This window comes from Ischnura elegans, chromosome 2, assembly GCF_921293095.1.
Source record: "Ischnura elegans chromosome 2, ioIscEleg1.1, whole genome shotgun sequence".
NCBI classification, from domain to species: Eukaryota; Metazoa; Arthropoda; class Insecta; order Odonata; family Coenagrionidae; genus Ischnura; species Ischnura elegans.
This window is the reverse complement of record NC_060247.1, coordinates 49,924,745-49,952,093: the sequence shown is the minus strand read 5'-3', so window position 1 is coordinate 49,952,093 and position 27,349 is coordinate 49,924,745. Positions and strand designations below refer to the sequence as shown.

At 39.2% G+C, this 27,349-nt stretch overlaps 1 protein-coding gene across 6 annotated transcripts in view; it reads left to right on the top strand.

Moving 5' to 3' along the window:
- The window catches only part of LOC124153714 (phosphatidate phosphatase LPIN3), a 118,720-nt gene that overhangs the window by 27,024 nt on the left and 64,347 nt on the right, over positions 1-27,349 (top strand). For 3 of the 6 annotated variants that reach the window (XR_006863737.1, XM_046527043.1, XM_046527038.1), the window contains exon 1: positions 19,168-19,404. The exons of 1 other annotated variant lie outside the window; for it this stretch is intronic. The gene's annotated coding sequence lies outside the window, so the exon portion shown is untranslated. Of the gene's footprint in view, positions 1-182; positions 655-19,167; positions 19,405-27,349 lie in introns of those variants that run through there. 2 more of the 6 variants (XM_046527040.1, XM_046527044.1) reach the window with 2 other exon arrangements.

Sequence of the window (27,349 nt, the reverse complement as noted above, 5' to 3'; positions counted from 1 at the left end):
CCCCCCTCTCCCTCTCTCTCTCTCCTCCTCCTCTTCCCTTCGGCTTGCAGCAAAACGTCACGGGATGACGGCCTGGCTCTCCACTCTGCCGGGTGATAAGGGGGAAGAGGTTTTTTTTTCCTCAGTGCGCGCGACTTAGCTCTGAATCATCGCGAGTGCTTCCTGGACCTCGTTGCCGTCATTGAGTGCCCCGACTAGCGACCGGTCGGACGCGTCTTCCTCCACTGGTCGCCGCGCAACAGCATTCACTTGTTTTTCCCTTCGTGAGTTGCATCATCTTCGATTGAATCGATCGTTTTTTCGTTCATTTCATTTCATTAGCAGTTCGGTGGTCCATCTCCTGCTTCAAGTGTCGTATATCGTGTGCACCAGCTCATACGAAAAGACTTTTCCCCTCATCCTGTCCTCTAGTTAGACTCTTGTTTGGTTGCTGAGGAGAAGGAGAACGTTAAGCAGTGATTTTTGTGGAGGAAACGAGAGGAATAAGGTGAAGGAGAGGGAATTATACTCTCCCTTTTTGCTCCCGGCTTGCAGCGCGGAGACGGGACAAGAAGCTGCGGTGTCCGAGTCAGCTGTTTTGGTGTGCGGAGGAGGGGTAGAAATAAAAGCCGAGGAGAAGGCGCATTCACGCTTCGCGGGACCAAACAAGTGAAGGTATTTGAGCGTAACGGCCAGTGATCGCGCCGGCGCGGCGAGGGAAAATTGTGGAAAAAATCTGGATTCGATTTTCTATGCCTGATTCAGGGTGTCTATCTGACGTTTGCTTTTTCGTAAAATGCAAATCTCTACCAACTCAGGACGTTTTTTTTTTGGAAATTAAGTTATGTTACAGGAGTTAGGTTTGCTGGTCTACTTATACTCGCAGGGGTTTGATGTTCATACGCTAATTACAGCCATCATTTTCGCATCCTAAACATTTTATCTTTATTGGGATGGTACCTTGCGTCATAAGGCGCGATATAGTGCAGATGGGAATTTGGAATTGTATAATTATTGACGATGAGTAAGTCTTGTTGTACGTACATTTATTGGGAATTAATTAATAAGGTTACTTTTACAGTTACAATCAGATGCTGTTAACCTTTAAACAGATGATTTACCAAGATTTTATTTTTTAAATGTTATTACTGTAATAAGTTAATAATTGGTTTCTTGGCCTCTAATGCCTTTTTGGTGATTTTCTTCTATAAAAATATTGTCATTTATGGCTCAAGCTTCATGTGTCCAGTGTTCAATGTGTTCAGTTTGTCCATTGGTTGCACGATTCACCGCGCCATGAAGATGCAGTAATTGAAACGACCGCCACAGGAAAAATGCATTTGTTTTATTGAAGACAAATCACATGTAAAAGTTGAGCGAATATAGGTATAATAATTTGAATGGGATAAAGTATCATTGATATCATTCTCATTAGCACTGGCTCCCCGACGAATGAACCGGGTGGTTTTGTTGATTGTGGTTCAGAGTGCTGCAAACGTCATTCTCGGTGTAAAGTAGTGTTAGAGATTCAGGTTATTGTGGTTTTACTGCCAGATGTTGCCAAGGAGGTCGCGAAGTCATCTTCGCATCTTTGTGAAATGCTTTTAGGACTTCGACCTCGCTGTTTAGATCGACTCTTACGTTTCTCCTTTTCAGTCGTATCTCATTCTTAGCCATCAGCTGATTTCGTGGCCGTAAAACGGGGAGCCCGACCACTTGACCAATTGCCGATTTGCAAGAGGTGAACGACTCCCATCACCTTGACCAAATTTCCGTCACGTGTGAAGGAAACTGTTTCTCGTTTTCATTTCTTTGTGTGTTTTCGCGCGTCGCTTGTGAAACTGGAGTGCAATATTTTTCGTCCACTGCATCGCTAACTGCGATGTTTTCGCTGCCCATAATTTAGAATTTAGTGATCTAACCCAGAAAACTGTTTTCTATATTTAGTATTCAAATTTGAAATGCTCGATTTCTATTGTCGTCGATTGGCGGTAGTGAAAGTTTCCACTATTTGGTGTAAGGTAATGCTATTGTGTTTATGGTTAAATAAAAGGCGATGCCTATTTAGTCTACATTTTCCTATCGAGGAGGAGTGGAACGCATGCTTTTTAGAACTTTAGTTTCAACTGAATTTATTGTCATTAGAACGAAATACAAAAAGGTAGTTCATGAAGTGAATAAAAGATTACAACAATATTGGAATTATGATGTTACAATATTGGAGTATGATTGATGGAAAAAAACAATTTATTGAAGTATAAACAAGTTTCAACTGACAAAGAATCATGATTAGATAAAAAAATTATCCACAAAAGTGACATGTATTACTCCCAACATTCCAGTATATTAAATTTCTGTGAAAATGATAGTAGTAGCTAAGTCAATGGAATAAATAAGGATATACAATCTTTAACGCTCAGAATTTTGGACATAAAAATATCACATCGGAATTGACGAATTATATGCAATTTACACTTTTGATTGTAGATAAAATAAGTAAAAATAATAATTAATAATATAATGTAAATATCGTTTTACTCAATTTCTCAGAAGGAAAATTATTCAATTACAATGGACAATAATGTACACTATAAGTATCATTTCATTTTAAATGCATACTGTTTTCAAGGATATTGCTCATTCCGAGGGAATTTGTGTTCAATTCAATGAATGTGGGTGCGTGATTCATGAAATGCAAATGGAAGCTGAAGATGTGTGTGTACCACTTAATAGCCGAAAATGCATTTGAGGTGTGGTGGGATGCGGGGTGGATGCCAGTGGGTGAGTGTTTCGCGTAGGAGAGATGCGAGTCTACGAAGGTGCTTCTAGCACCAGAAAGTTTTTAAAATAGACTCGAATCCGATTGTCCAAGAATAGATTGAGGAATTGCTCTTCATGTTTGGGAAAGTTTTTTTTCTATACCGTGTAAGTAGAACCCGAGTATTCAGTTTGCGTATTTGGCATTTATCAGAGAAGGGAAAAATCTACCCTTCGTCTACTTTTCGATCGTATGCTTGCGTTATTTGGTGGTATGCATAATTATTTACTGTATTCGTATTGAATTTCGTTTCGAAACGTGTTTATCTGCTGCTGTGCCAATTGACGTGCGCCAAAATATTTTATCCCGTTGAATTAAAGGTCAATTGTGTTTTGAAATCACAATAAAAATAACGAGTATTCTCACTCATGGGCAGCTGAAGTGTTTCGATGATGATGAGTGCTGGGTTCATTTGTTGAATGAGGGAGTTGATTTCACTCATTTCTTTTGAACCTTTCATTCACGATGCATTAAGCTGAAGATCCTCTGACTCATGCCTTTATCGTAGTAAGTATTTGTTTATTTTTGAAGTTCTTATAGTGGGTCTGCCCGTGGGATATGAAAATGCTCCTTACTCATGTTCATGGTGAACGGTTTGTGGGATACAAAGGTGTTCACGTGAAAGGATATCGTGAAAGGAGGCGATGGAAAGTGAGAACACTTTGAGAAGAACAAAAGGTTTTATGGCTTGAGTAACAGATGAAAAAGGCATAGTTATATTGACACACTTGAGCATATTAACCCAGAATCACGAAGGGGAGATTAAGGAGAACGTGCATGTCAAAAAGAAGGCCGTGCTAAAATGAAAGAGGGGGAAGCAATGAAGCCGTTGAATGTCAATTGATAACAATGCTTTAACAATGAGGTAATAGGAAATTATTACTCAAAAAGACCTGAATTAGGAGAAAGTGTAAACCAACTGTGCCATAGACAGAGATCATCATCATGTTAATACTGCTATTGCACTTGTTAAAAATCAGTAAAAAAGTTTTATTGGGAGTTGAAAGCGTGTAGCACATAATATGTTACTCTGAACTTGGAGGAAGAGATTAAAATTTAAAAAGAGGTTTTAGGCCCCTAATCGTAATGATTGTATCTCTTGTGCTCGAAAGTTTTTAGAAGATATCTCTCTGAATTGCGGACTATGAAAAGTAATAGATGCAACGGCTTGAATTCAGTAAACGAAGGAGTACTGGTTAGGACATGAATCTAATAGGAGTAGCAAGAGAAAGTTATTGAGAAAGTGGAATGACCTTCCATTTCCATCGGTGCGCTAAAGGGTTTAGTGGGCTGGGGAAAGCGTTAGCGCTGCAATGCAGAGTCGTATAAATTTTTTTTGGATAATTAGTTATTTTCACCAAAATTTGTAGTGGTTTCGTATAATCAACATGCAAAAAGTTATTCTGCTGGGAGAGGGAAGTTATTTATTGCGGCTTTCTCTTCGTATTGCGTGGTTCGTACTTTGTAAAACAATATTTATCATTGACGTAATGTCTGTTTTACCCGGAGAATTATTGCAGTTTAGATTTATCGGGTCTCATACCGGGTAAGGCCCTCCATATCTCCCTCCGACATATCTATGTGCAACTCGCCCATCACTCGAATCTGAACTTCAGGAATCCAATGAATCAGGCTTGGATCCGGTGTAAGACCCGAAAAAACTTCGCGGCCATGATTTATCATTCTAAACTAGCCAGTAACTGCAGTGAAAACGTGAGAGATTTTAATATGCCGAGATCGTTTAGAATGCATACACTATTATGTGTGCCTGTATCTTTTAAATGTGCTCGTATTTCTTCTAAGTACAGATGGGATGCTACATCAACGGCTTGACATCTTTACTTTTCCTTGTGGTATTCCATGGTTCAACGGCCTTCTTTGCGCTGTCTCTTCTTCACCTTGGCCATATGTCTTTCGTAACGTAGGTCAAAGTGTTTCGAAATCTCGTCATCTTACCTCGAGCTGTTCTGTCACTCTGCCAATATTGGACGTCTTCCTGTTTCGTTGTGTTTTTCCCCGCCGGGAAGCGTTAGTGTATTTCTTTCATTAACAATTGTATGTGAATGGTTGGTTTTTATCCGATTTCGTTCATTCGTTTGATATTTGCCGATTCGTATTGGCCAATTTGTGAATATTTTTCAAGTTTACCGGTAAAAGCACCAATTCTCACCCACACCAGAAAAAAACCTGTGAAGGTCATAATTAATTTTGAACGTATTCAGCCAAGCATTAGCTAATCAGCCATGCATATAAGCCCACGAATATTATTTAACCCGCACAGAAGTCATGCAGCCATGTGACTCGAAATTAGCTAGTTTTGGAAGTGTGGGTTCAGCGGATCACTAAGCTCTGGTAGCGGGTGTTCTAGTAGCGGATTATATCACCGAAAGAAAAACCAAAATCATAGCAGTACAAAATATAAGCCAAGTCCGTCATCTGTGTCTGTTTTAAAATTGGTACCAAATTGGATGCAGTGGCCGTTGACTTTTTGTTATAACCATTGTAAAAATTTACAGAATTGAAGCGGCAAGAAAGCTGAATTTACTGATATTTAGAATATGGGTTCGACTTATTTTATTACCATCCCATCTACCTACCTGTAATTTTTTAATTTATTAGCAATAAATTACGAAGAGCCCGATTTTATTAATAGTAAGGGAAATTACTGATTTGTGGTATTTTATTTAATGTTTTAAAGGCGCCGTTGAAGTGGTCCAAGTTAGTTTTATTATTTTGGTATAATTTGTAGCAAGTTGCCACTCCTTAAACAATTGTACATTTAAATAGCGGCAATTTCATTGAGGATGTGAATTTTTACCTTTTTTTATTTTTATGTCGTCTCGGATATTAAGCCGTTGCATTTTTTTCATTGTGATTGCTGGTTGCCAGAAACCACGAAGTCATATCAGGTAGCTGCATTTACTAATGTGTGTTTTTGATTTCGAGCCATGTCTCACGACTTGTTGTCAAATCCACATTTTTCGTAAAGTATGAATACTGACACTGTCTTAGCTCTTGTGCATAATTCTAGCTTGATTGTTCTGGATAATTTTTGAAAAGTGACCACATGTAGTAACCTACTTTTTATCCTGGAAATGTTATACACCACTCATAGTGCAGGGGTTTGGATTTTCCTCGTGGTTTGGACGATTTTGAATGAAATTTCGGAAATGCTGTGGCAAGGAAGTGTTGCAATTTTCTTTTCTCACTTTTAAAAAGCTGCAGGACGTCCTTTTTTTTAGGTTTTCTCAACTCGGACGCCATTCCGGTTGTGAAATACGAAAATTAATCATTTAAATTTTTTTGAAACTTTGGAATTTATTTTGATTTGGTGTCATTTCGGAAGTGAGGTGAGTGGGGGTAATGAAACGCCGGTGTTTTTTAAATTTTAACTGCGTGGAGAGCTGAAAAAATATTTCATGGTAATCTCTGTTATGCATTGGTTATTTTTTAACTTACATGTGTGCTTAAGTTATGCAATAGCAGAATCAATAGAAATTTATTCTTCACCTGTCCGATATACCTCGTTTAAAATAAATTATTTAGGTGTTTTTATTTTTGTATTCTTTTGGGGCGAGGCTAATTTCGAAGATTTGGCTCATGAAGTGCCACTTGCCCTTCCGTAACTTGACTTCGGTGGTCTCTCTGTGAATGCACTGTGCATTTCTACGGTACTCCTGCACATTATCACTCAAAGTGGCTAAGCACATCGGACCGTAAAATTTTTTTACGCCCTAGGCGCGGTCGTAAATTGGGTGTCTGTGCCAACGTCCGAGCCTATTCCGGAAATCGGAATGAATACAAAAGGCGGTGAACCTACATGTCGAAACTTCTTACGGAATGCGCCAGGAAGTTTCATTTCTGGTGAGCGTTTTGTGTTTAGGCCGGACGTTGCTGGCTTCTCCTAATACAGGATGCGCATTTCTGTACAGGTGGCGTCATTGGGAAAAAGTGCGTTTTACCATCTCCGTGGTTAAATTAACTTGCGACTATTTCTCATTAACTTGGTCGATGTACTACATTTCTGGGGTACAATATAGGAAATATTTTACTTTTCAATGAATGATTTCTCTGCATCTGATTTCGTCGTAGTGCGACAACCTCAGGTATAACATAGGTTAATATTTTTTAACAACCTCTGTATTCTAGATGCCGAACAGCATAGTGAATATTTTGATGAAGTTTAGGAAGTTTTTTTTAATGTTAAGAAATAATTCTAATTTATGTCGCCAATGATTCACTTGCCCTAATTTGTGAAACCGGATTTCGGCGGCTACAGCTACATATCCATTACCTTATTTCATCGGCCCTTGTTTCGTATTCCTATTCTCCCTCCCTTTTTCTCTTACTTGAATGTAGGTAGATGCTTAGTTATCCATGCATTTTGTCAGTATATGCAGAGGGAAGATGTGTTTCTTGAAAAATGGGGACTGTCTGTATACATATTAAGCATCGGTAAAGTGCTTGATGAAATAAATAGAGTATACCTTTCCAGCAATAGACTAAGCTACAGTTAACGGTTCTGCGACGGATGAGCCATGTGGCTTATACTTGTAATTGCAGGCGGAAGGACTAAATAATTAAGGAGAATCACTGATGAATTGGCTTAATTTAGGATGAGATGGAGTTGGGATGAGTTCTTACCTCTTAGCTTTGTCGAATTTCAGAGAAAGAGAATGGATAGTTGCCTACAGAAATAGTAATTTTTAGTAGTTAAGTCCTCGTGGATTCACAATTTTCACTCTCGTCCCTTTGTAGCTGCAGTGAAAATTTCTTAACAGAATAATGGTTCCAACTTGTGGTGCTGAATCTTGTAGCTTAGGTATACATAGTTTGGCGAATACGTAGATACCTAATGTTTCCTTTTTATGGACCTAAGCTTGTTCAAAATTTATCGAATTTTATCGACGGCCGGCGTAAACTGTATAAAAAAAAAAGATTTCTCCATCGAAACTTTTCTTTGAGCTCTTCGTTTCCCAAGATAGCAGTCAGTATATCTCTCTAGGGAGGCTTTGATAAACGGAAAACTTATTGGATCAGTTCCCTGTGGTAACTTGGGAACGCATTTTTGCACAATCCATTTTCAGGAAGAAATACAAAGGGACAGATTTGGTTGTCGGGTGAAAGTGAGATTTCAACATTTTAAAAAAATCGAACATTGATTGTGCTAATATTGTGCATTCAGTTCGAGGTATGTGAAATCTCTGAGGTGTAGTATGGTTAATCGCCTCCGTTTGGGATGAGTGCTATTATTATCCTAACCAGAATTCTGCCCTCGAAAATGCTGCCTCGTCTTCAGTCGCCTTCTTCGTTGTCGTCGGTTTAATTTAGAAAAATATATCCCTGACGGACTCCTCTTCTGGTGCTGCGGCCCTATGCCAACTCTTTTCCATCCCAACTCTTTTCGCGAGATTCACCTTGTCAGCCGTTCGCATTATGGCCGTGACTAATTGTTTGTGCTAAGTTTGATTGGCTATTATTCATTTCACACTTCACGCCCAGACAGTGTGCGCAAGCGCTCATACAATAATTGTGCAACTGTTAGCTTCCATGAGTCACGCGTAGGAAAAGATTGTTTTGCCTTTTGAATTCGGAGTTTGTGCGCTCCAAAGGTTAAACTTCTGCGGGGGCGTCGTAAAAAAATGACGCTCTCTGGCTTATCTCATTTGTTTTCTCAAGAAATCAAAGTGGCCGCTGTGGGCAGAGAGAAATTGCCGTGGAACTGAGGACGTTCTCAAGGGAAAGGGAGCCCTCTCGGAGTTGCTTGTATTCCTGTATAATCTCTTATTGGATTTGAACGGTTGAATCTCTTCGCTCTAGTAATCCGTTTACTTAGTGCTTAATCCTTTTAAGAGTGGAGCTCGTGGCGCTATAAGAAGTGGGGATTCTTTTAACCGAGAATCGAGCTCAGGAAAAGCAACAAGAAACGGAAAGATTCTGCTTCGCATTATCCAGAGTTCGCATTCCTTTGGTGACCTTTTGAAAATTCTTTATGAACGGAGAAAAAACTCGACAATTTTAGAGCAAGTGTGGAAAGTCATGAGGGTAGCTCAGTCGGTGTAGCTGGGATAGCTGCCTCAGCGGTGCGGATTCCTCACCGAGTTGCCTAACTTCTACATTCATAAAATAATTATTTCGATTAGGTTAAGATAGTCACGGCCAAAAGTACGACCATTTGCAAACTATTATAATACCAAGCTAGTTTCTTGGCGAACATTATTTTTATTTAATCAAATTATTTACTGTGGAGCTTCATTGGACGGTGTTAAAATTCTCCGGAAACTTCACGAGTACATTTATGTGAGCGTACGGTATTTCCAATGCTCAGCAATTTTTCTAGGTTGAATGATGACCAATGTGGTTTCACTTGTCTATTATATCCTTCGAATTTTATTTTAGATACCGTGAATACGTTTACGATAAAAGATAAATAATGAGTCAGTACTCTTTCCAGGGGCCCAGATAGTTAGCCCTCCCATCCACCCTCCCTCACAAAGAGGAAAATATAGTAAATATTAAGTACTGTAGTCGGAATTAATTTAGTGGATCATGCGCGAAGGCGTGGCCGCGGCATAAAGTATCATATTTCTTCGTATATATCATTTTTATGTATCTTTGAAAGGACAACACAGGTGATAAATATAAATAAATGCCCAGAGAGGCCCAAGAAACGAAGATGTAAATAATTATATGTGTTTGCAATTTTGTGGCCTCTCTTGCCATTCGTTTGTATTATTTTTATATTTATTTAATGATAGAATTTTATCGGGTGACTATAAGGGCGAGGGCCTTGAACCCTCCTCCCCCAGATTTGAGGATCTAATTTAAACGCCACCGACTCCAGCCCTACGTCACCATCATGGACTGTGGCCGTAGGGTATCCTCACTTATTTTCATCCTGCGGTGGCATGCTGGACATGAAGGATTTGTAAATTTTCGCTCGCAGTCCGGATGAAAATAATTGCTGCACTGGTATCTGGACAGTTTCTCTGCCGACGTCGGCGCCTGTAATTGCGTCAGGTCGGTCTGTTTAGTCGGGACGCGAGCTGTGGTGTTGACGCCAAAGACCTGGTGAGTGGGGAACGTCTGAATTATGTTCCTTATCCTTCTTCCCTGAGTGTGATATGGGGAAAGGTAGTAACGAGGGAACGCTTAATAAAAGGATTTGAGCGTGAAATGGGAAAGTTGGACAGCATAAGTTTCTGATATCTTGTGAGGCTTCTCAATCCTCGACACACTTCTCAATCCCCCCTTTCTGCTGCGTATCGATCGATGCTTTAATTGGTGCGTAGGAAGCCTACAGATTAACGATGTTTGAATGCGCTCTTTTCCTATTGTATCAGGTGGAAAAAATCTTGGATATTAATTCTCGACTCAAGTGAGGAAACCTCTGAGGAAATATTTGTAATGTGTGTTTTCTTCTTATTCTATTGCGTTAAATTCGGTCGTGATTTTGAATTATAGATAAATTTGTTACGTCTGATTTAGAATCAATGAAATTGCAGCATGTACGGCTCTTATCCGCCGTAGTCATGGAAAATAAGGTCAAGGGCAGTAGTGTCCTAAATTTACCACAGTACGGTTTTGTTTCGGAAGTGTTCACTCGCAATTATCCATGATAATTAAACAAGATTGTGCACTTTCCACTCGAATACCATTTAATATTACTAATTCAGAAAAAAATACGTTTACATGGCAGAGCGAATCTATCTTAGTCGGCACTGCAATTTTTTAGACTATTTTAAGTATACCGGGACTAGCCACGGTGATAACTTTACGGAGTCACCCGCGATGCACACATTGTGAAAAAAATCCACGGAGGAAAAAAAAGCATTCGTCATGACCGGGATATGAACCGGATCCCTCGATTTCCGGCCGAGTGTTTTAGCCAGTTAAGCTACCAAGGCGTGGAAATTTTTGGACTAATCCGGACATTTTCTCTTTTGATTTTTCGCACAATCCCGGTATAGTTAAATTCGTCTAGAGCGAATGCCTATATGTGTTCAAAGTTCGGGCTTTGCTCTCCGGCTGTGGCGCCGCGCGCGCGATTTGGACCGCTAGTCGCATTATATGCTCAGGAGTCCATACCACCTTGTCCGGTATAGTCCACAAATTTCTTTGAGAAAATATTTGAATTCGTGTGTGTGTGCGCGCGCGTAGGATTTTTCGTGGTTACTCCTTGCATATCAAAAGCAGTCCTCAATTGAGGGTGCTCTTGTGATTGCTATACGAGGTTAGTGAGGCTTTCTCTAATTTTTGAAGGACGTGGCGAAGTATGTTACAGTTGAGTATGTCATACTTGAGTTCTCCCCCACAATCTGATCTACTCCTTACTTAGAGTGATACCCCGCACCACCGTGATATGGCCCTCACACCTTACCTCATTCTCTACGTATTTAAATTATGCATTTTTGAAGCTACATCTACATTATCGACAAAGGATGAGTTTTCCATATCAGACACTACGCTATATTATGTAATATATGAAAAGGTACAATTGCGAAGTAATATTTTTACTTTGTGCATGCATACGATTGAAAATAATTGTCACCGAGCATCTTCAATGTTCTTGACAATCTACGCAACCAGAAGATATCGAACCATGAAAGTGAAAAGCATTGGGTAACATTCCGTGATGTCATGCGTGCCATCTTGTTATCAGTTCTTGTATTAAGTGGGAGTCGTTGGATAAGTGATCTGCTAAATTACTAGTCTGACGAAGGAACGACTTCTTTCTAGCTAATATCGGCTGTTTTCTACCATATCGTCGATAAAAGATGTATCCTCTGATTTGTAAGTATACTTGATATACCATAAAATATCTTATTAGACTTCTTAACGCTTTACATATTTAATGCCAAAATTATATTTCGAGTTATTCTTTCCTTTTCTTGTCTCGATTTACTTAAATAAATGCAAAGTGAAATTCAATTTAAAAAGTCCTGCCTGGTAAAACATTGGTTTCCGAAGAATTTTGTTAACAAATATTTATTTGTAGTTGATCGTTTGCTACCTAAACTAATTGCAGTTGAGATATTTTTTTAGTATTCGGTAATTTGACGGGCTTTGGTTTGGTGGTTCTCTTTTATCAGAGTTAAAATATGAGTGTATGACCCTGGATAGGGTTAACTACTATCGGTTGCATTTGTTTGTAACCATTATGTCATCACAGGCAGCTTTTTGGGGTATTCCCTCTTTAAGATTCGGTTGAAGCTTAGCACTTCGTTACCCTTTGGCTCCTGTCCGATGCGGTGCTCTCTTCTCTCTGCGACTTATGATCGATATGCTCCCAATGGATGATCTGTCTCGGCTGCCGTGGTGCCCTTGCCCGGAGAGTTATGGACTTCTGCGACTCTGAGCCTTCGTCTTCTGTATTATCGACGTCATTCGCGTCGGGAATTAAAAAAATAAATCATCTCGTGGAATGGCCTTCGCCTCGGAGCCGTTCACAAGTGCCGCTCTATTGGACTTCGCGAGAGGCACGGCTACTCGAGCGCCAACTACGAAGTTGGTTTCGGAGAAAAATCGGCGTGTAGGCGTAACCTTTTAAGGTGGCCTAACAATTTGTATAGTAATTTAGCTACAGCGAAAGTAAAACTTGAAGAAAAACGGTGAAAGCAATCGTTGTTGACGCCTTTTGGAACAGTGCCAAAGACTATTCCAACGGCAGAGTTTCAGTTCTAAAAAAGCATTTTAACTTCCTTTCTATGACCTTATTATTTCTCCGTTAGTGATTGCATTATTCGTTCGGTAATCGCTCAACAGCTTACATGCTTTGAATTTTCTGTTGGCTGCTGGATCAACCGTGTCTATGCTAAATAAAACGGCATACAGGAAGTCATTTTCACCTTCTTTTCTTCCCTGTATTTTATCATGGTTAACATTTATAAATATTTTCAGCGACAGTCAGATATTTGGCTTAGTGATGGTTTTTCTTAGCTAAATGCGGCTGTCAGTGAGTAATTGTTGGGTCTTCGATGCTTGTTTTTTTTTTTTGGTAGAAAGAAAGTCAATTGTTCTGAATGTTGGCAAGTTGTTGCTTTAATTTTATTATTCTAGTCACTCACAAGAGTTAAGGGATGATTGTGTCCCTCATTGGAAAGACTGATTTTTACGCGGACGACGAAGCCTTAATTTGTGGGGCCTGGCTTGAATTTGGTGAGGTGACCCTCATATTAGTCCCACGTGGCGACATGGCCCGTCTTTTTGTGGCAAGGAGCTGGAGTGGTCTTGCCCATCGCTGCGTATTGAAGTGAACTTTTATCAAAAAAGATTTTGCTGTCCTTGGGAGATGATGGATTGATCACAAATTAGTTGCTCTAAATGTAAACATGAATTTTACATTCTTGGTTTTGCTCGTGAAAGTGTTTTTACATCACTAAGCGTAACTAACTTGTCATTTAAAAGGATAATTGCCAATACAAATCCTGTCGTAGATTAGCAGAATGGAATAGGTATTTACATCAATCAGTTTTTCGATCACATGAGACAAATGCCAACTCCTGAACTATTTTATTTGCCCGTTTTAAGTTTCGACCAGTTTATCAATTGCTTGGTTTGGACGTTGAATTTTAAATGACTTTTATAAAAGATGAGGTAGGCGTTTCTCTTTTTTATTCTTGTAATCGTCTTAATATTACACTTTACTGTCAAGGTTTATCTAGTCATATCCATCTCCTCCGGAACGTATCATATCGCTTTTTAAATCTTAAACCGCCGCAAAATCTGCCGCACTGTGGTTTATCTTTGATAACGCAAACGAAAACAAACGCGTGACATTGAAAACTACCCATTTGAAGCTTTTTTTTTCTCGTATCATTGTGTTGCTTGTGAGATAACCACAAGTTGTTTTTCTCCTTTACCACGGCACTATACGGTCCTGAACTGCGCAGCTGAGAATGGGGCGTATCTCTTCCATCTTATTATTAACTCTCCCACGAGAGTTGCTCACTAAATCCCTCCTTCTTTGTGGCCAGCCTCTTTCCACCTAGGAGTGCCTGCGGAGTACTCCTCTCTCCTCTTTCGTGCGGTCGGATAATTTACATTTCACTTCTCATCGCCGACGGCCGTGGCGTACATACTGAGTCCTCGTCTTCCATTGATGCCTACGCAGCGACGAGCCCCCTATCAGGAGCCTCACCATTCGTCGTGTCTCGAAAACGAATCACGCAAACTTCCGGTACGCCGCCGTCGTCCGAGAGCTTTTATAAGTCGTGATCTGTAAATAAACAAATGGGCCGCTGAAGAGGCAGTGACGGGGATGGGTTGAGGAGGGAGTGGGGGAAATGGCGGAAGTCTTGCTTATCGCCGTCCCAACCCTTTATTCCCCCCTCACATGACATCAAGTGGCGAGTTGTCCCCGTCTCATCGCCCGTTTATTTTTTTTATTCTAAATTTTTAATCTGCCGGGTATTCTGACGCACTAAACATCCGACCGTTCCTCCTGTTCTCTCATTCGCTCGGCTTCGTTTGGAGGCCACACTAGCGACCAAGGTCGTTGCGATTTCTAAGAGGAGGGAGTAAGAGGGGGGCTGTGGGTTCAGTGTGTAAAAAGGCGCCCGCGGGAACACGAGCGCGTCTTTTTATACGTTCAACGGGAGGGGGGTGTGGTGGGGGTGGGGGCACGTGGTCGTGCGCGCGCCTTGGCCTTTACGTGTAGACCTGGCTGTGTACAAATAAGTGGTGTACTACAATCACTAGTCTATGCCTTCCTTCTTGGCGCCGCCCCCTTCCACTAATGACGCCTTTACAGAGCCGTGGCGTCGTAATATTACGAGTCTGGCGAGGGCGTGTTTTTTTCGCTGTTGGCGTCTGTTTTGGCGCGGAGAAGGGTTGGGAATTGTGTTTGTGTCTGTGGAATGCTCGCAGACGAAACAGGTTCGCGGACGCTGACTGAGGTCTTTCTTTAGTCCTGCGGACATGGGTGTGATAGTTCATGCTGGCCATATTTGGTGAGATGTGAGAAGTGTATAGATGTGTGGCCAGGGCCGGTTCTAGGCATTTTTCTAGTGTAAGCGAACAACAATCCGCCTCAAAACTAACCTGAGAGGTTGTAGGGATTCTCTCTCAATACATTTTAAAGTAAATACAATATATTGGAATTAGTTCTTCTTTTGATCCATAAATAACTATTGGACACAGTATTAATGTAAATAATGATGTTATTAATCTCAAATTATACACGTTGTTGTTGTCTCTTTTGACTGATTGATCCTCTCCTGTAACTAATCAACAACTCTTGGCCCTTGGCAACCCTTTTGCATAATTCTTTTAATTTAAATTAGCAATTGGTTAATTCGTTAAATTCAACGCAATATTTAAGGAATAAGGGTCAAGACTTAAATATGAACTTAAAATGTGCTTGCTCTTATACCTATGTTGAATGTGATATTTCTACAGCTTAAAAGCAATTAATGGATTAATATATTGGACTGAGCGCTTAGGTGCCTCCTTTTGCTTGGAGTCCTACGGGGCCGCATATTTAGCTTACCGCTTAAACTGGCCCTTGTATGGCCTCGTAAATGTTTTGGGAATCAATTTTATAACCACTGTCAAGCGTTGAAATCTAAAACTTAATTAACCTCCATTAATAAAGATTTTTAGTGTGTAGCATTAGTTCGATTGCGATGCGATTTATTGGTAAGAAAACGGAGTATGCTTAGATTCGGAATGATCGTGAAAAAAAGAGAGCGCTATTGTACTACAGGTTATGTCTCTTTTTATCTTAGTATGTTTGGAATTATCTCAGTGCTGTGTCGGATTTAGACTGAAATCCTAGCTTCACTCATGGATATGAATCGAGGCCCTTAGTGCTTTTACTAAGGTTATTTATTACCGTTTTAGGTGCGTTTTTTGGGTGTAAGAATATCTAACACTGCCGTTAGAACATATCGCCTTAGTTTCACGGGATTTGATCTCTCTTTTTCGAATACGTCCTGCTAATATACAACTACCATTTACTCTGTGGGGAATGAAATGCAAGTATGTATTGAACACACGTAATTATAGTGTTACTTATTATTGACATGGTGATTTTGATTAGCAGTGCACTAGATTCATTAGTTCAAAGTGGATCAGATTATAAAAACTGTGATGCAAGCTTGCGGTTCCCACTGCCAAATATCCTCTTTTCTCATGCTAGAATAGCCAGTTAAGGTTATTAACCTTTCTAATCTCGAAGACCGCACTCGTTATATTTTTAGGCTTTCCAATTAAATCATCGTGTAAGGGAAAAATGTGTGCTCAAAATAAATGATACCCTACCACAAAACTTGATTCAGTTGAGAGCGGTATGTACTGATAAGTTTAGTCGTGAATGTTCATGACTGTATCGGAAAAAATTTGTAGATCAGCATCTTTGCATTAAAGGAATAAAAATTATATTTTCCACGTATTTTCTTATAATTTTACTCGTTTTAGCGACATGACGTTTCCATCGAGGCAAAATCGAGCATCAAAATGTACTGATGATGACGGCGTGGCGTGTATAGAATCGATTACGACGCGATTTATTGGTAAGAAAACGGAGTATCCTTAGTATCGGACTGATCGTGAAAAAAAGAGTGCTGAGAATCGGAAGAAAAAAGTGTGGACAGCGTATAATATTTAAAAATTCATTTAAGCAGGTTTGATTAATTACGAGGCTCAGCAACCTTTCCATGCCTGCGAGTCACTCTTTAGTTCAATATTCATAGCCACGTGAGTATGGGGTACTTCATTAACCCAAGATATTCGTTGAAATAAATAATGAATGTACTATTGATGAGCTGTCATTACTATTTTATTTGCATTTTTTTCATTTTACTGAAGTAATCATCATTGTCGCTTTTTTTTCTTGCTCTTCACAATGTAATGTATTCAAACTATTAATGTCTAATAGTTGTGCGGGGCACATTTAGTTCCTTCAACCCCTTATTAGGGGCGCATGTACGAACGTAACGACAAATCATGACGTCGCTGTCCTAGCACGCCGGTTTTGGCGTTGCTGCATCAGATCTGCGGCGCCAGTCATGCATCGCCTATGTTGATGGCTGATCCTTTCCCATGGCAAGTGTTCTCACACTACGACGCAGAGAGGATTTTCATCAATGCGTAGGCTAGTACTTCAGGTGTTTGTCTTCGGAATGATGAGGTAATGTGATATCTCGGAGGCAATGTGTGAAACCTTATCGTTACTTTTGCTGGAGTGCATCGCATACGTTAACACACCGTCATGTGTGTCCGTTAGCGGCATTCTCCCGCTTCGATTCGATGTGCGTCGAAAGTAAACAACTTGAAGAGGTAATTTCTCCGTCGTGAATCAAATTCAGTCAATCAGCGCACCGGTGCGGAGATCCAAGTATCGCGATTATTTATTAATTAGAAATTTTAAGAAATTGTTTAAAGCATTTTCGATTTAGATATTTACGAAACAATATTTATTATGAAATACATACAAAATATAATTATACTGAAAATTATTTGCACATTTTTTTACTGTTGGGATTCAAAATCTCTTGACAAAATAAAATTCACACACTCATTAGTTTGGGCTTGTTGAAAGTAGTTGTTGTTTGCAATTTGCCCGAATTTCTCTCTTCTTCCAAGTTTCTTGCGCATGCTGTATCTGAGCATCATAAAATGTAATTTCTTAATGAATATTTATTCAAAAAGAGTCATTTCATTATTTGGCCTGCTCTTTGAGATTCTCCCTCACTGTTCATCGTGCCAATACAGTCATGTGTTCGAAAAAAAATTCTCTAGTCGACTACGACAGTTATGTCTCTTACGGGTGGCGTTCATGATTCGTTTCCAAGAGCCGCCGACTTGGTAAACATTGGATTATGTAACACTTCCAGCTATATCTTGGCTGCTTCAAGTTTCACCCCTTGGCTCTTCCATTGTTTTCATCCTCATTCAATTTTGATGGTAATTTTTCTGGAAGATTCGCTCTGCGTCAAAACTTCAGGATGATGATGGACGCAGTCCCCCAATGGTATTTTATATCACATTTTACTTCGTTTTTCTAAAGAATATTTCATTTGTTATTTGTACGAAATATGTTTGCTAACTAATAAAAAATCGAACGTGGTTAAGAAGGTGATGAGTAATTAGCCAAAATATAATATTTCTTATGATGGCTAATTTATTGGTATGTAATGTGTGTTTTTTTCTTATTCTATTACGTTTAATCCGGCAATGATTTTGAAATATAGATAAATATGTTACGTCTTAATTTAGAATCTATGAAATTGCAGCATTCACGGCTCTTCTCCGCGTAGTCATCGAATATAAGGTCAAGGGCAGTAGTGATCTAAATTTACCACAATCCGGTGTTGCTTCGGAAGTGATCACTCGTAATTACCCAGGGTAATTAAAAAAGATTGTGCAATTTCAACCAGTGACGTCATGGCAAAATTAGCGGTGCCGGAACGCACTTTCCTTAACTTTCTTTAGAAGTGAATTATTGCTCTGAAAAATAAATAATGACTTGTAGTAAAAATGTTCCTATTTTTTATTACAAGTCTTTATTTACTTTTTATTACTAAACCTTTTGTTTTGCTTTTGAATATATAAATTAGAAATTTTGAGACCACAAAAGTGATACAAGTGTTATTAGACTATTATGTCTTTTGCTAACCAGTGCTGGAACGGCTTTTCCCCACCATGACACCACTGCTTTCAACTCGGATACCATTTAAGATAACTAATACACAAAAAATACGTTTACATGGCAGAGCGAATCTATCTTAGTCGGCACTGCAACTTTTAAGACTAGTGTAAGTATACCGGGACTACCCACGGTGATAACTTTACGGTGTCTCATGCGATGCACGCATTGTGAGAAAAATCCACAGAGAAAAAAAGCATTCGTCTTGACCGGGATATGAACCCGTATCTCCCGATTTCCGGTCGAGTGCTTTAGCCAGTTAAGCTACTGAGGCGTCATTCTCCCCAATGGAAATTTGAGGGTTTTAACTCTAGATTTCTTCTTGTGAAAGATGATTGTACCTGTGCATGCCATTTCCGATTTACAACCTAGCATTTGTATCATGTCCGTAATTCCAGGAGCACCCGTTGTGCTTAATTTCGCTGCCAGGTTCGGTTTTTAACTTCTCTTTATACCATTTTATTGCCATTGGACCTCAAAATGATGCAGAGCTCACGAAACTGTTCGTGGAATTGAGCGTGTTATTCAAGTGGAAGCCTCTATAAATCTCTATTCATCGCGGTCGGTTATGTTTCTTCGCAGCATCCCGTCTCCATGTGACGGTTGGTGCTTTGTAGCGGAGGGGAGGAGTGTTGAGGTTCGCGATGCCGGCGGGGAGTGTAGGGGAAGGGGATCGCGCCCCTTGTTGTCTCGCTTACTCACTCACTCTCGCAGTAGTGTCTTTTGGGCCGTCTTCCAGTCGAGGTGAGCACGTGAGGAAGTTCAGAGAGCGGCCAAAAAATCTTTTGTTTGGCGGGTCCCATAGTCCTCGGGATCGCTTCGCGAAATATTTCTCCGCGGGCTCAATATCGTCCTGGCTCTTCTGTTGTGTGGATCCGTCCCGAGCCTTGTTTTCGTGGGTGCTGGCTGCGACTCGACTTGCTTCCGCCTTCTGCAGATTAAGGAGTTCACGCGGCCGGTATGTAACTGGTGTGAGATGCTACAACCGCGTCCAACTCATCGAACACCACGTGTGGTCTTTTACGTCCTATGTTGCGCGATTTTGATGTTTTGGTGTCATGCTTTATATATTCCATTAATTTTCGGTTTCATCGCATGTAATGTTTATGTTTACGATGAGTGTGGATATTATTTTATTTGTGACTTGATGCATCGGTATGCAGTATTTTTAGGGTAATAATGCTAGCCGATTTGGAACCTATGCATGTTTTTGCTGAATAGCTGTTCAAAGTTGCCGATGTTCTATTTTTTAATGTATCTGTTTTGTTCGTAACATTAAATTCGGCTTTCGAAAGTTTTTCGTTCATGGAATATTTTTGTTAATCTAAACTTATTTTTTCTTCTTTTTCATCTTTTGTATTTCCGTCCTTAATTTTATCGTATATGTATAATTAGGGGCCGATTGCCTTCTTTGCGTGTTATTTAATGAAAAGGTGACTGATATTTCTTAAGAATTTACTTCATCTAACGGTGACCGGACTATATGTTGTTAGTTTCCCTCGATCGTGTATTTTTACCCTGTGCGCATTATGTAACCCTCAGCTCATTTTTCTCTCGAGACATTCCGTCCATATGGAGGGCGGCAATGTGATGCGCATTTTGTCCCCCCGTGGTGGGTTTCCACCATGTCCGCCACCATCCCCCTTTCATCATAAATTCCTGCATGTTTGGCGCGTTGTGTGGGAGTGAGAGAGTAAACAAGGCGGAGGAAAGACCTTGAGGTGAGCCGGATAAAGCTTTGTGAATTGGCGGTCGCGCACGAAAGTTAGTTCAATGGGCTTCCCCACCGGGAAAAATCGATCTATCGGATTTCGTAGTGTTCGTCCCCGTTTCATTCCCAGCGGCGGTTGAGCTTATGCTGGAGCATATCTCGGACCTTGGTTCCACAGTACGACCATAATTAACGCGAGATGAAAAATATGATCGCTCATTCCCGCGTACTTACGTTTTAATGGCGTCGTAATTTCTCCCGTTGGCATTTATGTACTCCCCGTTGTGAATGGAATGTTATCTACGTGTGTGGGCGTGATTTTTTTATCCTTCCTCCCATATTATTATAGCGGTTTCATCGAAAGCCATAATTTTATTTTAATGTTACGATACTATGTAAGATTTATGATATTCATTTCCTATATATACACTTCAAATATTCATTCAGTGGCCGTGAGAATTGGTAACGAGTCGGAACCCGAAACGTCGACGCTTTTACAAAATCTTACCTTATGATACTAGTTTTGGGTTGCCCCGAAAACAATGGCAAATGTTTTTTTTTTAGGAATATATTCTTATGACCGTTAATAAATCTAGTTAAGCCTATATTTACCTGCGTTAATGTACGATTTCATTTTCCCATGTGAGCGTTGAATTTTTTTAGATTGTTGAATGAGGTCAAAAAAAATGAATGAACATATATATTGTTTAAGGTTGTGATTTTTTCTTTTGATTCGCAAGTGAAGTGTGATCCTCGTGAAAACACCTTACCAATTGATGTATTCGTTGATTTCTTTGTGGGTTGAAGTTTTTCGTAGTCCTCAGAGAAATATCGTCTTTGGGTGAAGTAGAGGGAAGGAGCTGCTCCCTGCCATGAATGTGTAAAAGTCATTCGCTTATGGCTAAGTTCGGGTTGAATTCAAATCCGAACTTTCTTAGGAATCTAAAACCTCAACTATCCGAACCAAGCTAGAAATCGAAGTGATATGTTATGAACAATTATTAATGCTTGAAATACTGTCGTTTGTAGGTGTGACTTTGTCTATGTATTTTTATAATAAGACTGTTTGTGTAGTATGAGATTTGCCCTGCGAATGATTCTCAGTGAAGACACTAATTCTCCATGAAGTAAGTAATAAAAAGATAATTATCATTTATGACTTGTGATTCTTGTTTTAATTACTTTAGTCTTGCTTTTCATTCAGTCAATGCTACCATGATAATTCCCATTTTCTTTTTTCACGCTTGTCGATTTTCTCATTGGCCAAGTTTCCAAGATAGTATTAAGGGATATATATTTTGGTCGCTCTTCACTTTTTTGTATCGCATCGGCGTGAGAAAATGTACGTTTTTTTTTCTTTATCTTGGAAATCATAATTCTTTGCGCATTCCTTCTACGATTGGGGTTTTCTTGGGTATTCGCGCTCTTCGTAGCGACGGAAATAATTATCGCTCACCTTTACCTCCTTTTGCGCCATGTCTCAGTTGAAGTGATTGGACGACGTCCAAGCGAAATGATTTCAGATGTTGGAAACATGCCTCCTTTCCGCCTCGGCCTACGAAAGGATTTCGATGCACTGTCCATCCTTTCAGCCCGCTTCCTGTTCAGTAGACGGACTCGCATGCTTCAAACATGACCCAGTTGCAGTTGATTGGTGATTGGGTCTAATGCTTCCGCTCACGGCACTTACTTCATTAACTTAGGCAGTGGCCGTTTTCATTTTGTAGATGTCGTATATGATGTGTTATTTTCTCACGGATTATTTATTTCATGTGTTAATAAATTTTATGGTATATTCACTTCAAATATGTTTGACATAATTTAGGTAATTATAGTTCTCTCCACTACCTTGTGTTACATGACAAAATCAAACGTTACCCATTCATTCATCATTCACAAATTTGGGTACAGGAATGTGCCTGTAGAATAAAAACTTCGTCCACATTTCGTCTCGGCGTAATTTTAGTGAATTTTACGAAATAATTATTTCCGCAGGTCTAAACACTATTTGTGTTTTTACAGATGGAATATTTACCATTCCATTTTTTTAAATATTAATTAAGCATTTTCTCACATTATGATCCATTGGGAGGAACTACGGAAAGAAAAGTTCTCGCTGCTTATAATTTTTATGAGGGAATTATTCCTTCTCTGTGAGTGATGTGAATTTCTTAGACAGTAGTATTTGGCCAAACATCGTTTATTTTCGGATGCATCTTTCGTATTATGTAATGTGAGGACTTTGGTAGCTTCTGGAGTCTAATTGAGGCCTTATCGTGTGGCCTTAATATGTTCAAAATTTTACGCTCAGAGAGATCATTATTGTTATCAATTAGTCCACTCGACTGTGTTACTTGATACTTAATATTTTACTTTTCAAATTAAAGCAATATATGGCTAAATTAGCAATCTATGAGATGTATCTCTCTCGATATGTTTGCCTTTGGCTTCGCGACGCCAGGGAATGATACATTTTAATCGCTATTACACTCATTAAACCTCAGCTCTAGCATCGTATTGTTTTAGATATCTCGCAGTCATTACTGTCTTGTTTTTTGTTCCGAAAATGAGTCGTCTTGACCCTCCTACACTCTTCCGATTGAGAAACTGATTCTTACGATTTTGGCATCAGTGAATCGCATTAGCCACGCTCGCTTATTGGCCACGGCGTGGTTAGATCCTCAAGTCCTGGGCCAGCGCTTCCTAGAAATCCCACGCGGAGAAGCCTCCTTTGCCAAATCTCGTAAAAAAGCCGGCTTCAAGGGAACTGCTACTTATAAAAGTGTAGCTTTTGCTATTGAAGGGGCGCCTCAGCATCACAGTGGTTGGACTTGATGTAATGCGCATTTGAACTGGTCGAATTGTAACTTAAAATTACCTTCTTTCCGATTGGATATATGGTTACGAATACCTTAATGTATTCGCGACATGCAGTCTTCACGTAGATCGATAATTCACTTGGCTGAAGATATCTTGTTCACTTGTGATAGGAAACGTTATTCTGTACTGGTTAATTTATGGGCATACTAGATGTTTAATTTAACCACCATTTGTAACCCTGTTTCACTGCTAATGTTTGCGTTAATAATACCTACTTACCTTTATGGGGGAGCGGGTAGTACGCTCGAGTACCCACCTAAGGATCCCGCGTTCGAATCTCAGGTGAGGCCCTCGGGCTCTCTATGTATAAAAAACCGCAATGCTCGAGGTGGCCCAGAGTTGGAGCTGGCCCCTTCCCTGTATTTCTGATACTCACACGAATAAATAACCACGGTGTTGCATTATTTTGACGTGTAAGCGTGCCCCATGCATTGGTAGAAACTGTTTGATTTTGTGGCGTTTGCGGTCTTATTATTGTTTAATTACACTAAACTATTGAGACTACGTAAATGAAAACTCCATGCTTGTTTTATACACACAAATGGATTTTTCCTTTATTTATTGTTAAGACAATAATACAAACAACTAGCGGTGTTACCAAATTTACAATAATAATAGACTGTCTGTGGTTTAAAATAATATGGAACTGTCTGTGGTTAGTCATTGATTCCGAAATTCTCTAAACAGAAACTGCCTTGGAGCTGAATTATCTATTCTGATCACATGAAAGACGAGTGATGATGTTATTGTCGATTGAAAGGATTGTATAGAATCATATGAAGGATGAGTGATTGAAAGAAAGCGTGTTTCGCACCTTGGCGATTCACTCTGAATTATTTGCGCAGTATGCTTAGGTTAGAGTCTCCGATTAGCGACGGAGCGAAAGATATTTTGGCTAAGAAGGCGCCTTGTTGTCGGCCGTGTCTAGGCAACCGGCCCATTCTTGATCTGACGCGGTTATTTATTTCCTCGCCTGCCGCGCTCTCTCAGTTGCGAGTTCTTTCATGGATTTTAGCTGTATTAGATCCGGAAAATATTTCATTGCTTCCTCCTTTTTAAATTACCCACGCTGTGGGAAGGGATACGCATTTTTGGCTAAAGTAAGAGTGAAGAATTAGTTATTGAATTGAATCATTCTTTGACCCTGAATGTAATCATAGATGTTTTCTTCGAATGACTAAACTATTTTTGAGACTCGCTGAAATTTTGAGCGCGCCATTCGTGAGAAATGGGCCGGGTATATTTAAAATGCCGAAGAAAGTGTTTATCGAGCATCGTGGATTCTTGAAAAAAAATACGTGGTATCTAGGTCATGGAGTTGGATGATCCAAGCATGGCGAATGTCCAAATTCGCACCACAATATATGATATGTTATTGTTCAGAAGCGATATTTATGGGTGAGAACAGGTTTTGTTTCCATTTAGAACGGAATTAATTCGTTTATTGAAAACTCAAAAAATTTATATCGTATTCCGACTAACGCGCGACTCATTTTTATGCGACAGGTTAGAATCACGGTTGTTGATTAGTCTAGTAGTAAGGAGCAATGCCATCGTGGATTACTTTACATGGTATCCTTCAGCTTATACTATCCTGTCAAGCAGTAATGGGTTGGAGAAATGGGACAATTGCCCCCAAATCATTGAAATCGTTTCAGAACGGCTGGTAGGCTGTTTCAATGGGGAAATACTTCAGTTTCTTCCTATTGGATGTATAATGTATAACTTTTACTCTAATGTTCCTATTTGTAAGGTATAAAACACTATTTAGCATTATCTCGTTATTATTATGAAGCTTTCATTGAGAGCACTATTTTGAAGTTTCTGGAATTCACCGGAGATGTTGAGAAATAATACTTTATCGTGTCCTCCTTTTTGTGCATTGTCCCTTTATTCGTTTAAATTAGCCCTTTCTAATTCTCTTTCTTAAATTTCTTTTAGTATTAAGTCCTTCATATTTCTTGTAATTTCTTTTCCATTAACGTTTTTGTTTAACCAATCGCCTATGCTTTTCATATTTTTAATGATAGATTTACATTCAAACTAACTATAGAAGCGATTTTATTCGTTTTTTCGCAAAATTTTTACTAAAAGCGATTATTCCAATACCACTATCGTAAACTTAATATAGAATAATGCTTGACGCTACATTTATCGAAGTTGATGCCAAAATGGGTTGAAGATTTTCTTTCCCTTTATCATCTTATTTTAAGCACATATTTTCTTTGACTATTGATAGACCATCGGTTCAACCATCTTAACTATTAAATATCCATTTAATGAGTAGCGCGTTCGTTTTCAAATTTATATATATTGCATCTGGGGCTTAAGAACAATTTTTCTTGATTTCATACTTTCTGAGTTTTTTTATGGTTATTTCAACGTTTCTAATGAAAAGTTACATGGATTACTACATTCGGAATATAAAATATTAGCCCTCATTATCATTATAGTTGATGGTGTAACTCTAGTATTCATCATTGTATCAATTATTTTTCTTTGAACTGCGAAAAAAGGATTAGTTCCCTTATGTAGATATGCAATTGTGCTATGCGGCTACTATTAATGCAAACTACTATATCACCACTGCAATTCTGCAATACTAGCTATCTTCCTAAGGTTTCCATTATATTTTGTTTCACCTATCCTCATTGATTAGATGCCAGCCCGCGTCCTTAGGGTGTGCGGTAAATGGTGACCATATTTTTTTCACTCTTCAATAATTTTTATTCGCGTTTAAATAATTAATATTTAGAATAGAATATGAAACAAACCAACCATCATTTTTTATGCTTTCAGGTCTCTAGATTTCTTCAAATCGCCAGTAACTGTACCTAGAAATTTATTTCATCCTCAGACGTTACCTCGTGATACTTGATATCGTATGGGAAATTTTTGGCGTTTAGGTAATCGTCACTTAAGGCCGTATGAAATTCCCGCTGTCTGAGGCATTGTCTGGGGAACGTGTTTCATGTCTTTGCGTTGCGGCGTTACGTCCTGTGTCTATCATTCTCTTCCTTTGAATACGTCGGCTTCCTTCCGTCGAAATTTCCCGTGGCCGTTGGTTGGAAAATCCAAATTGTCTGTGGCCAACGTCGCCCACGAATTGGCCACAGACCCTCCGTCGCCTGCCAAATGAAAAATAGAAAAACCGTCTCTTTTTATCTGAGAATTTTGCCTCCAGAGTCAACCACCTTTTTGTCTGCTGTCCTTGATGGGGATTTTCATATTTTCGTTGACTCTTACGTGCCGTTGTTGGGAAAATGGGTGTGGTTTATCTTTGGTTAATTGCGAAATACGCGGTTGCATGCAGAATAATTCGGTCCGCTTTCAAAATACTGTGTTATAGTTGTTTTTATTTATTTATTCGTGGGTAGTTTGCAGTTTTCGGAATATTAAACATTTGTCCTCGTAATCATCATAGTTGATGATATAAACGTTACTCAATTATTTCTCTTTGAACTGCGAAAAAGGGATCATGTCCCTTGCGTGTTACACACGTTCATCTTTTTTATCACCTGTATATGCCATATATATTGTTAACGTGTCGATGATTCGTTTCCGTTTTTTATGTATGTGTGTATGTATGTTTGTGTTCCACTTGTAGGCATTGCTACGTCGATTTCGATATTAAATTCATCATGATTGGACGTATAAATCGTTATATTTCGTGAAAATCTCTTACAATTAGATTGGGTTTAAAATCAGCAATATATTTTTTAAAACATTTTTACAGTCAAATGCTTTGTAATTATTTCTTGAAATATTCCAAGAACTTAATATACCTCTCATACTGTCTCTTAGGTTGAGAGAATGAAGTTTTAATCTTCTTTAAAAGCTTGAAATATATTGTTTTTTATGACTTGTTTGTTTTGTTTTTATACTTCTACCGGTCTGAAGTCACGGCTATTGGAGGTTGAATTCTTGTTATTGACTAAATAGTTGGCTGTAGGGTTTCTTTTTTTAGAAGGAGACTGATACTGCGTACTTATCTTTCAATTACCCACCACTTGAAGTATAATCGTTTGGTATTTAATTACATGTTATCCGCAACCTAAGGGCATATGCACCCAATTTCTTAGAGTTTGCCTCTCAGGTTGACTTATCACTCAAGTTTATTAACAGTCTTACCATATTTTGCCTTATCTGGTAAAAATAACTAAAGCCTGTGATTGAGAATCCCTATTATGAGACAAAAATACTTTAAGTGAGCTAAGTTCTGATTATAAGATGGATAAAAGTGATTCCTATCCTTGGATAACAAACCATTACATGTTATTTCAGTTATTTCACAACGTATTTTTTCCATGCT